This window comes from Cajanus cajan, chromosome 9 (assembly GCF_000230855.2).
Source record: "Cajanus cajan strain Asha chromosome 9, NIPB_CcT2T_4, whole genome shotgun sequence".
In the NCBI taxonomy this organism is placed as follows: domain Eukaryota; kingdom Viridiplantae; phylum Streptophyta; class Magnoliopsida; order Fabales; family Fabaceae; genus Cajanus; species Cajanus cajan.
In genome coordinates, this window is record NC_138525.1 from 48,121,244 (window position 1) to 48,134,435 (window position 13,192).

The following is a 13,192-nucleotide window of genomic DNA, read 5'->3' on the forward strand; positions in this document are numbered from 1 at the left end:
GATGAGTGAAGCTAAGCCTGAAGAGGCTTTCTAAATAATACTCTGGGATGAATAAAAACTTCAAATCCCCAATCGCCTACTAAAGAAGCATCTCTTCAAAAGGAAGACCAATAAACTATTCCCCAAGAGGAATTTGGCTCTCAGCCTAACAAATGAACGTCAAGATGATCTGCCTAACAAAAGAGGCCAATCAACATCAATCCCCAGTGGATGATCGCCTATCCAAGAGGCATCCCCACAAAAGGGGAAGAAAATCAAAAAGATTAATAAAATTCCCCAAGCGGAATTTGGCATCCCGCCAAAACATCGAACATCAAGACTATCTGCCTAACAGAAGAGGCCAGTCAAAAAAATCAACATGTCAACATCCCTAGCGGATAACAGCCTACACAGAGGCTACAAAACCAGAAAAGTCAAAAAGAGTCACCCGAATAAGGATAACCGGGATACTCCACCAACGTCGACAGGACGTCAGCCAAACATAAGGCATCGCTCATTTCAAAAAGAGCATCTTTGTGTCTACACCCCAAGGAAACAGAAATTCCTCAATGGGCACCAACCATACAATGCAAAGTTGGGACACAAGAACCTATGAGTAACTGCATATCCCCGAGACGGATCCCTGCGTTATCCAGCCCTCAGCGGCATCAAAATCAAAATCAAACCGTCGAAACAGCATCGTGGACTGTGGAGACAAATCAATCACAGATCCCTGGAGAGGGCAAACTCGCCATGCCGAAGTGATCAGAAACACGGAGGCAGACCCTGGAGAGGGCAAACTCGCCATGCCGAAGTGAACAGAAACACGGAGGCAGACCCTGGAGAGGGCAAACTCACTTTGCCAAAGTGATCAGAAACACGGAGGCAGACCCTGGAGAGGGCAAACTCAGTACCGAAGTGTTCAGAAAGCACGGAGGTATGCAACTTTCGGCTCGGGCGGCGAGTAAAGTTGTATCTGGAGAGACAGTACTCACAGCTTCCGGCTAGGGCGTCTAGTGAAGCTACCCTGGAGAGGGCAAACTCAGTACCGAAGTGTTCAGAAAGCACGGAGGTATGCAACTTTCGGCTCGGGCGGCGAGTAAAGTTGTATCTGGAGAGACGGTACTCACCCTGGAGAGGGCAAACTCAGTACCAAAGTGTTCAGAAAGCACGGAGGTATGCAACTTTCGGCTCGGGCGGCGAGTAAAGTTGTATCTGGAGAGACGGTACTCACCCTGGAGAGGGCAAACTCAGTACCAAAGTGTTCAGAAAGCACGGAGGTATGCAACTTTCGGCTCGGGCGGCGAGTAAAGTTGTATCTGGAGAGACGGTACTCACCCTGGAGAGGGCAAACTCAGTACCGAAGTGTTCAGAAAGCACGGAGGTATGCAACTTTCGGCTCGGGCGGCGAGTAAAGTTGTATCTGGAGAGACGGTACTCGCCCTGGAGAGGGCAAACTCTGTACCAAAGTGTTCAGAAAACACGGAGGTACGCAACTTCCGACTCGGGCAGCGAGTGAAGTTGTACTCACAGCTTCCAGCTAGGGCGTCTAGCGAGGCTAACCTGGAGAGGCTACTCAACCAATTTTCCACCGGAAGACGCTACAAGTCAGAAGGTTGGCATATCACCCGGACAATTGGGTCAACTCCTTTACTTGTCAACCGGTAAACTAAAAGGCCGTTTGACCAAGTAAAGGGGGGGGCAGCTGTAGACCCCTAAAATTGTCCGGGTCGGAAATAAGACTCGAAGACTCTCGAAGACTGAAGGAAAGTCAGCCAAAAGGACTCCTAGAAGACCCTGGAAGACTTTAGGATGATTGTCTGTAGGTTTAGAGGTCTTAGAGTAGCTTAAAATAAGAATGTGGGAGGATTGAAGATCAATACGGCCTCCTAGAGGTTCAGTACGGCCGTACTGAACATTTTGAACTACAATACGGCCGTACTGAACTCAATACGGCCGTATTGAAGTTTTTGAACTTCAGTACGGCCGTACCAAATTCAATACGGCCGTACCGTAGTTCAAAATTTTGGTACGGGCCGTATTGATGTCAGAGGCCGTATTGCGCCTCACTCCTATATATAGGACGTCATTTGGACGTTCCTCCACACTTTTTCACTCAGTTTTGACTCCCTCCTTGAGTATTCTGGGGTTTTTGAGCAGTGTTCTGCCCTAGAAATCTCTCTGGGAGTCGATCCGACGAAGTTCTTGAGCCCCGAGCCATTTTGCTTGAGGATCGAACCTAGTCGAGGGGAAATCTTTTTGATTCCCTTAGTTAAAATTTTGTTCTAGGAGAGCGAGGAGCGGGCTTGTAGAGCGAGGGAACGCCAAAACGCTTCCCAGTTCTTTGCAATATATAAAAGCACGCTTCAAGAGGTTTCCCTTCAATCCTTCCTTTTACTGCTTTCTGTGTGCATATTTAAACTGTCATCATGTAGATAGTCAATTTATAATCGCTTAGAATAAATAGGGGTAATTTAGTAATTTTATACTGTTCTTTTAAAAATAATCTGTCATAGGGAACCCGAAAGGGGCGCCGTGGGGTGCTAACACCTTCCCCACGCGTAACCGACTCCCTTACCCAACTCTGGTTGTAATGGCCAAAGTTGATTTATAAAATCAATTGCCTTATCCCTTTTTCCAATGTTTTGAGTAAAACATTGGTGGCGACTCCACGAACCCCTCCTTTTGCGAAAACCACTAATCCATGGAGGGTCCCGCTTGGGATTAATATGGATTGGTGAGACGTTTTAATAAATAAATTGGATAGGATCGACAAGGTCTCAGTTTGAGAACAAGTCGTTCTAATAATCCAATACATTTTCGAAACTAAAATAAAAGCGAGCTCGACCGTCTTCGCGAATGCCGAAAGCCCGTTTGGGCCGGTGGCGACATTCCAGAGAGTTATTTCTAGGATAATCGATTATTTTGCAAATAATCGATTATTGCAGCAAGGCATCCCATTTTGCCTGTTGCTGGAATAATCGATTATATTTAATGATAATCGATTATTTTGAGTTAGTTTTCAAAACTTTGTTTTAAGTCTCAAAATAACTTTTTAGTCCCTTTAACTCATCATCATACACTCTCTAATTAGTTTAGATATAGATTTAGCTTATGCACACAACACACACAACAAATAAAATCATTCAAAAAAAATTTATATACTAATCCCTATTACATAGCACTTTCTTTGACTTTGTTTTTGTCTTCTAAGTTGTTGTTGTTTGTTTTTGTCCTTGACACACATTTTGTGATCATCAAAACTCTTTTTAAGCTTCAGAGATAAACTTGACCTCATCAAGTTCAGGCTCCCCTAAGCTCAACACTAAGTTCGTCATCATTGGAGACGAACTGTTCAAACGCGACATCTCCATTCCTCTGCTGAAATGCCTAGCAGAGTCCCAGGCCACCTATGTCGTCAAAGAGATCCACCGAGGGATATGTGGGATGCACTCTAGGGCACGCTCGATGGCGACCAGGGTACTCTAGGCTGGGTACTACTGGCCCTCGCTAAAGTCAAATTGTCAAGCTTACGTACAGAGGTGCAAGGAATGTCAGGAGTTCGGTAACGCACATTGGCAACCACTTGAAGTCCTCCACCAGATGGTATCACCATGGCCTTTTGCCCAGTGGGGAATGGACATCCTCGGACCGTTTCCCCCCGCGAAAGGTCAACTCAAATTCTTCCTAGTGGCAATCGACTACTTCACCAAGTGGATCGAGGCATGCCCACTCGCAAAGATCACTGTCGAGAATGTGCAAAAATTCACCTGAAAGAGCATCATTTGCAAGTTTGGCATCCCACACTCCATCGTCACCGATAACGGTAGACAATTCATCGCGTAAAGCTTCGAGAACTTCCTCCGAGAACTCAAAATCAAACACCTTCCAACCTCGGTGGAGCATCCGCAAACCAATGGCAAAGCCGAAGCCATGAACAAAGTAATACTCTGAGAGCTCAAGAAGTCGCTAGGAAGCGCCAAAGGACAATGGGTCGATGAGCTCCCCAGCATTCTCTGGGCTTACCACTGTACCCCCCAATCAACAATGTAGGAAACGCCTTACAGGCTGACCTACGGAGCCGATGCCATGATCCCAGTGGAGGTCGGCGAGATGTCTCATCGACATCACACCTTCGATAGTGAGCAAAATGCTCAAGAAACGGCAGTCAACCTCGACCTGATTGATGAGCTTAGAGAGGAGGCTCGGATACACGAAAAAGCTTGCAAACTTCGAGCCTCCAGAAGATACAACACACGAGTCTGACCTCGCTCTTTTCGGGTCGGCGACCTAGTGTGGCGACTACTAGGCAAAGCACGAAGAGACCCATCAGAAGGGAAACTCGCGCCTAACTGGGATGGCACATTTCGAGTTACAAAAGACCTAGAAAATGGGGCATACCGACTAGAAGAGCTCAGCGGAAAAACCATCTCACGAACTTGGAATGCCACGCATCTCAAGTTCTACTTTAGTTCAAATGTACAAATGGGTTATGCACTCTTTTCCTGACTCAGTCTTTTGTCCTAAAAAATAGAAAAATGGGTTTTGGCTAAGGGGGTTTTTAACGAGGCATGCCCATAATATTAATAAAATGACTCATTCCACTCATATCTTCTCAATTTTACACCGCATTGGCTCAAATTATATTATGTTAAGCCAAGGTCGAATTCGAACCTTGGCACAAATTAAGCCAAGGTCAAATTCGAACCTTGGCACAAATTATACTCTGTTAACCCAAGGTCGAATTCGAACCTTGGCACAAATTATACTCTGTTAACCCAAGGTCGAATTCGAACCTTGATTCAAATTATACTCTGTTAAGCCAAGGTTGAATTCGAACCTTGACTATAATTATATTCTGTTAAGCCAAGGTCGAATTCGAACCTTAGCTCAAATTCTATTTTGTTATGCCAAGGTCAAATTCAAACCTTGGCACGAGTTATATTATTGTTCTAAGCCAAGGTCGAGCTCAAATCTTGACACGATTCATCTCGGATCAAAATCACAAACAAAGGTCAAGATTGAACCTTCACAGGCCAAGTTTGAGCCTCAAAACGCAAAATACAGGACAAGTTTCGAACCTTAAAAACAGTTTACCACTAAGCTTAAAAATCTGGATTCAATTCCTAGACTAAAGTCGTAGGTCAAATTTGAACCTTGAAATAGAGGCAAATCAAAGCGACAATCATCAAAAGAGCGAGACAGGAACAAAAATGAGAAAAACAAATTATATACATAACAAGTTAGTCAAATAAATGAGTTCAATATAGAAAGCAAGTAAAATCAACTAAGTTATTACAGATGGCCTAATCGGCAGTATTCTCGCTTGAGCTGTCAGGCAGGTCGTCCTCGTTCACCAGTTGGCCACCTCGCACCTCCTTCTCTACGTGCATAGCAAAGAGGTCGACCCCTGGCACCAACAACCTAGCTTGACGAGCCGCCTTGGCGAACCCACTCTTGTGCTACCTCAAGATAGCTCACTCAATCTCAATGAGCTTTCTCTCTAAGCTTGCTTTCACCGCGGCCATCTTATCAAGGTCATCCTTTAGAGCACTGACTTCCTCTTCCTTGCCGACCAGAAGCACCTCATCAAAGAGACGCCTCTCAGCTGCTTCCGCCAGCTCAGCCCTCAACACCGAGACCTCGTCCTCTAGAGAGCGCGCCTGGGCCCGAGAAGATTTGGCAACCTCCTACAGCTCAGCCACCTGGGCAGCATAAACCTCATTGGCCTTCAGAGCGATCTCCAAAGACTTTTGAGTCTTTGAAAGATCCCTCCTCATGGTTTGGAGCTCTGCCTCATTTTTCCTCACTGCCTCGCCTAAAGAAGCCCCCAAGGCCCGGTTCTCCTCCTCTAGTGGCTGAACTCGACTCCTAGCTCTCTCAAACTCCCCCTGCATCTTAGACCACTTGCGTTTCCAATGATCCACAATGAGGATAGACCTCTACATGAAGACCTCCGCAGAGTCTAGGCCCTCCATCGGACCAACCTTCTCGAGCATCGCCTTATCGGCTGCAAGGAGTGAATCCCCCTTGTAGAACGTCTCGACAGTCACCTTCGAACTCCACATCGAGTCCACATCCGGTGACATGCTCACGTGATCCAACCTCGCCAGGGGGTGGCTAACATCAAAACGCTGTATGATGCACTTAGCCCTTGGAACCCCTGGCAGAGGGCGACCTAGCTCAGCGGCAGAAGGAGTTGGCGTCGGAGCCCCAGAACTCGGCCCTTCCTCGCAGACCTCGATAGGGGCAGATGTAGGGGTCGCCTACGTAGAAGTAGCAACATTCGGCCATGTTACCCCCGAGCTCGGTTCCGCACGAACCCTGGCGAAAGTCGACACAGGTCCCACATACATAGAACATGAAAAATTTTCAAAGTTACAATACAGGAAAATCATCCAATGCAGAAGAGAAATCACAGGGAAAAATGCAAACCTGCGCCTCATGAGTGACCTCTTCCACGACCACTCTGGAAGACCCCCCAGGCAAAGGACTCTCGATGAGGTCGACCAGGTCGGCGTCGGCAGCCTTAGAGGTCACCTCTTCAGCATCACGAGGGGTCGAGGTCTCGCCGACCCTCTTCTCGCCCCTCTTTCTTTTCTGCCTAGTGTCTAGAGGAGCGATCTCCTCCTCGTCGAGCTCGGGGAGTTCAATCTCCTCTGTGTTGTAGCAGGCTTTCAGCTCGCGCCACTTGTTTTTCCCCATTATACCTGCAAAACACAAAAAGCCCAACACATAAGAAGAAGAAAAAAGATAGAAAGCCTCACAACTAAAGATGACGAGGTACTCACTCTCTAAACCCCTCTCCTTGTTCGCCAAGTTAGCAAGCGACAGGACGAGCTTGCAATCCAAGGGACGAGGGAGTGCTGCTAGATCGGCAATGGCAGTAGTATCCGAATCCGTTAGTTGAAGACCACTCAACCCGTTGAACTTGATCAGATTCTGCTGCCAGAAGAGAGGTAACCTCGGCAACCCGCCGAAGTGGAAGACTTCGTCAACAACGGGGTCAGCCTTAGTAGGCCGAACTCGGAAGAACTCCTGTTTGAAGCCCTTGTACGACTTGGAGTAAAGCGAAAACAATCCCCTAGCCTTACTCCCGTTCAAAGACACCCAACCCAAGGGAGGCTCATCCAACTTGAGTTGGTAAAAATGGAGAAACACAGGCAACGAAAACCCTATCCCCAGGGCCGAGCACAAGACTTGGAAAGCCCTCAAAAAACCCCAACTGTTGGGGTGCAGTTGGCAAGAGGCCACATTGACGAAGTTAAAAAAATCACATTCAAACTGAGAAAAGGGCAGGCACACACCCAAATCCCTTAAAAAGAATTGATACATATAGAAAAAGGGATAGTGGAAGTAACCCCCATATACACACGCTCACCAGGTTGGCAAGGCTCAACCCGGATGAGCTTGGAAATGGACGTTTGATAGATCCTATGTGATTTCCACATCGCATTGACCTCAAGAAATGATTTAAAGACACTATGGAACTCTCCGACGTCCCCTCTGACCCACTCATAGCACAAGACAGTAATTGTAGGGTGAGAATCTTTAGGGTTATTCCCACCCCTCTTCTTTTCAACGACGGCCGTCTCGTCGGCCACTGCCTTACCGCGCACCTTGCCCTTGCCTTTGGCCGGTGCAGAAGGTGCGGCACTACTCTCACCAGCCATCGAGAGTGGAAAAGACTCAAAAAAGGGGAAAGAGGAAGAAGAAAGAAGAAGGAGACTGGCAGAGAGAAAGAACGGGAGAGAAGACAACAGAAGGGAAGTTGATGGAGAAGGTAAGGAGGAGTGGAAGAAGTTCTTCTCCTAAACTTCTCTCTAGCTTGGATCTTCTTCAAGGAGCTTGGATCCGAATGGATTAAAGGCAAGAATGGAGGAGGAATCTCGGATGGAGAAGAGGCCTAAGCCTTGGATGGAAGTATCCAAGCTTAAGAGGCAAGGGAAAGCTCACTTCAAAGAGGAGGAAACCTAGTAGGGTTCCTAAGGTGAAGCTCTCTTTCTCTCACGGTGACTTTGATTAGAAACTCGGCACAAGGCTCTCAAATTTCATAAAATGTCAAAGTGAATACAAGAAGTGTGGAGGGAAACTTTTATAGAACCGGTTAAGGAGGACACTTGGCGCCAATGTGAAAGTGATAGACTATGGCCAAGGCCAAGGTATCCAAGAGGTGATATACTAAAAGAACCAAGAGGAATGAGATGATCTTAAAGACCTTTTTCTTATGTTTGTACATATAGTAGTTCTTTTGTATAGGTTATTTTTTCCTTTGTATTTGTGAGGCACTTTACTTGCTTTTTCTAGTGTTTTTATATTGATTTTAAGGTAGGCTACTTGGAGAGTTTAACTCCATTTAACCTCCCTAGTTGATACATTCATTTTGTATTTTTTAAGTAGAGAAAAGGGGGTGACATTTAGCAATACTTGAGGGTGTGACTAGTAATTGGGCCAGAACTGGACCTAGGCAAAATTTTGCATATTGGACTCATTTTGCTCCTAATTTTTCATAGATTTGATTTAGCTAGGTCTCATCATCATATGATGAAACTAACTAAACCAAATCAAATATTTTTGAAATAAATCTTGGAGCAATTTGGAGCCAAGGCCGCCTAGCATTCTCTCTTGTTCATGGCCGAAAATTACTAGTTTTCCTTCTAGTTTTTGAAGTTTCTCCTCCAAGTTTCTAAATCATTGTAAGTTAGGTTGACCTTACCATGGTTCTTAAGTGAACCATGGTCAAGGATAGCTTCTCCTACAAGTTTTAGAAACCATGGATGGTTAGCTACACCTTACCATAGTTCCTAGTGAACCATGGTTAAGGTTAGCTTCTCCTAGAAGCTACCTCCCCTATATATTTGTAAAACCCTCTCTTGTAATCACTTTTGGACATTTATGAGAAAAAGAATTCAAAATTCTCTCTCATTTTCAAGAGTCAAAATTCGTGAGAAACCTTCTCTTAGGTTCTCTCTCAAGGTTCCTTCTCCTAGAAGCTTGGTTTCTCAAGCTTCTTCACTTCTTCAAGAGGTAACCGAACCTCTCTTAGGTGCTTCTCCACCATTGGAGAATCCTCCAAGGTGATTCCGCCACCTTCAAGGAGTTCAACCTCATGGAGCATTTCGGTCCTTGCATGGAAAGCTTGGAAGAATATCAATCCTCTCCAAGTACTTCCATCAGAAAGGTTCACATGTGGCGCCAAGATTTGAATTCAAATTTGAAAATTTGAATTCAAATCTCACACCACATGCATGCCACCGGTCACATAGTTGCTAAGTGCATTTAGGGTTTAATTTAACTTGAATTTAGGGTTACATTTAGGTCACACATGTGCAGCCAAGGTGGCGTCATCCATGTGACTCCAAATGTAACTTAAATGCAAGCTAGTTTAACCTAATCCTATTTAATAAGTTTTCCTCCTAATTCCTAGACTAATGACCTAAATACAATGGTCAAAGTAATACAATGAAATAGGAAAAATTACAAGAAAGAAAATGAGCCCAATATTGGGTATCAAAAGCCCAAGGCCCATGAAGCACAATTACAAGCCCAAAATACACAAACCCTAATCTATGGTCAAAATACAAGACCAAAATCAAAGTAACTTTCTATTCTAGAATATGCAATAAAACATGGTGTTTAATCAAGTGTAGTCCAAGTGAAAAGCACCCTAGGCCCACCAAGCCCATTGGGCCCACTAAGCTCTGAAGCTGACAAGTCTTCAAGTAATCTCCTGGCCATAGCTCTAGTGGTTGGGCCTTTAGCCCATGCTCTTCCATCATTCCCTCCCTCTTGAGAAGGATTCGTCCTCGAATCTGAAGACTCTTCCTTATCATCACTAGCACCTACAAAAGGTTTGAAATCACTAACATTAAAAGTAGGGCTTACTCCATAATCAGAGGGTAAATCAAGCCTATAAGTGTTATCATTGATACGCTGTAAGACCTGAAAGGGACCATCTCCTCTAGGACTGAGTTTGGACTTCCTCTATTTTGGAAAACGTTCTTTTCTTAAATGAAGCCAAACCCAATCACCTTCCTCGAAGATCATAGGTCTTTTGCCTTTATTTCCTTGTTGAGCATACTTCTCATTTTGGAGTTGGGTATGAGTTTTAATCCTTTCATGAAGTTTCTTAACAAACTCAGCTCTTAAAGCCCCTTCCTTATGAATGAAATGTTCAACATTAGGAAGAGGTATCAAGTCTAAAGGAGTCAAAGGATTAAACCCGTACATAGCTTCAAAAGGAGAAATATTGGTAATTTTGTGGACTACCCTATTATAGGCAAATTCAATGTGAGGCAAATACTCATCCCAGGATTTGTGATTGCCCTTTAGGACTGCCCTAAGCATAGTAGACAGAGACCTATTCACTACCTCAGTTTGGCCATCTGTTTGAGGATGACAAGTAGTTGAAAAGAGGAGTTTGGTTCCTAGTCTTGACCATAAGACACGCCAAAAGTGGCTTAGGAACTTAGTATCTCTATCTGAAACTATTGTCCTAGGAAGTCCATGGAGTTTAACCACATCTCTAAAGAAGAGTTTTGCAATGTTGCTTGCATCATCTACTTTGTGGCATGGAATGAAATGAGTCATTTTACTGAAACGGTCCACAACCACAAAAATAGAATCCATTCCCCTTTGGGTTCTAGGTAAACCTAGCACAAAGTCCACGCTAATATCTACCGAAGGGGAAGAAGCAACCGGCAAAGGTGTGTATGTACCATGAGGCATTACTTTACACTTGGCTTGTAAACATGCCAAACATCTAAAACAATGCCTTTGGACATCCTTTCGCATATGGGGCCAATAAAATTTTTCTTTTAAGAAACTAAGGGTTTTATCAACACCAAAGTGCCCCATAAGCCCACCTTCATGACTCTCTTTAATTAATAGTTTCCTAATGGATCCTTGGGGTATACATAACCTTCCTTCTTTGTACAAATACCCCTCAGCCATATAGAAACCATCAAAAGCTTTTTGTTGGCATTTTTTATAATTATCACCAAAATCAAGATCTCCATCATACAATTCCCTAATATTATCAAATCCAAGAATCTGAGTACCTAAAGACATAAGCAAAGTATGCCTTCTAGATAATGCATCAGCTACAACATTTGATTTTCCTTTCTAAAATTTAATAATATATGGAAATTGTTCAAGGAATTCAAGATATTTGGCATGCCTTTTATTTAACTTACCTTGACCTCTTAAATATTTAAGTGACTCATGGTCACTATGGATGACAAACTCTTTGGACACTAAATAGTGTTCCCAAGTTTGTAAAGCCCTAACCAAGGCATATAACTCCTTGTCATAGGTGGGGTAATTGAGGGAGGCACCTTTTAGTTTTTCACTAAAATATGCAATGGGGTGTCCTCCTTGCAATAACACAACCCCTATGCCAACTCCAGATGCATCACATTCTAGCTCAAAAGTCTTTTCAAAATTTGGCAAAGCTAGTATGGGTGCATTTGTAAGTTGGTCCTTAAGAAGTTGAAATGCTTGGTCATGCTTTGAAGTCCATTCAAATAAAATATCTTTTTTAACAAGTTCATTCAAGGGTGAAGCAATGCTAGAGAAGTTAGGAACAAATCTTCTATAAAAACTTGCAAGTCCATGAAAACTCCTAACTTCACTAACATTCTTAGGTTTGGGCCACTCTTGAATGGCTTTGATTTTCTCGGGATCCACACGAACCCCTTCTTTACTCACAATGAACCCTAGGAAAATCACATGATCCACACAAAAAGTACATTTTTCAATATTTGCAAATAAGTGGTTTTCCCTAAGGATCATCAAAACTTCTCTAAGATGTCCTATGTGATCATCTTGAGACCTACTATAGATTAAGATATCATCAAAATAAACAACAACAAATTTTCCTATACACTCTATCAAGACATGATTCATAAGCCTCATGAATGTACTTGGTGCATTAGTTAAACCAAAAGGCATAACGAGCTACTCATACAATCCAAATTTGGTCTTAAAAGCAGTCTTCCACTCATCACCCTCTTTGATTCTTATTTGGTGATAACCACTTTTAAGATCAATTTTAGAAAATATAGTAGAACCATGTAATTCATCAAGCATATCATCAAGTCTAGCGATTGGGTGCCTGTACTTGATTGTGATATTGTTAATGGGCCTACAATCACTACACATTCTCCATTTTCCATCTTTCTTGGGCACTAACAATACAGGCACATCACAAGGACTCAAACTCTTTTGCACCCACCCCTTATTCAATAATTCTTGAACTTGGTTCTCTATCTCCTTAGTTTCTTGGGGATTTGTCCTATAGGCTGGTCTATTGGGTAGACTAGCCCCAGGCACAAAATCAATTTGATGTTCTATACCCCTAAAAGGAGGAAGCCTTTTTAGTTGGGCATTGAGAAGCTATGTGGCCTCTCCCAAGACATTTAAAGCATTTGATGTCACTAGTCTTACTACTAGAAGTGACAACATTCTTATTTTTATCTTTTTCATTTTCTTTTTCGTTTTCTAGACCTTTGCTAAATTTCTTAGAGGAATCATATTGACCCTCCCTCTTGTAGTCCTTCTTGATATATGAGCTAGATTGAGTTTTGCCTTTGAAAGAACTTTTTCTTAAATTTTGTTGTTCCACCCTTATACAAAGTTGGACCAAATCATCAAGGTCCCTATAAGGGAGTAACTCAACTCTATCTCTTATATCAAAATTGAGACCACTCAAAAACCTAGCCATGGTCAATCTTTCTTCTTCCCTAATCCCAGCCCTCATGAGATACAATTCCATTTTTTGTCTATACTCCTTCACACTCATGTTCTTTTGTTGTAGTCTTTGGAGCTTATCCATAAGCTCCCTACTATAATAAGAAGGTATGTGCCTTCTTCTCATAGCACTCCTCAATTCATTCCAATAAGTGATAGGAGGGTCATTGTGAATTCTTCTCTCTCTCTCCAAGGATGTCCACCAATACATAGCTTGTCCTTGGAAAGCTAGGGTGGCTAGGGAAACTTTTCTCTCTTCATCTACTTTATGACAAGTGAAGATTTGCTCCACTTTCATCTCCCAATCCAAGTAGGCATCAACATCCTCTTTACCATGAAAGTAAGGGAGATCAACCCTTGATTCCCTCACTTTGGGTTCCCTAATGACTCTTCTAGGGTTGGGTTGGTAATAAGCATCAATATTTCTACTACCCTCATTCGCTTGGCTTAGAGAGTCATTGGA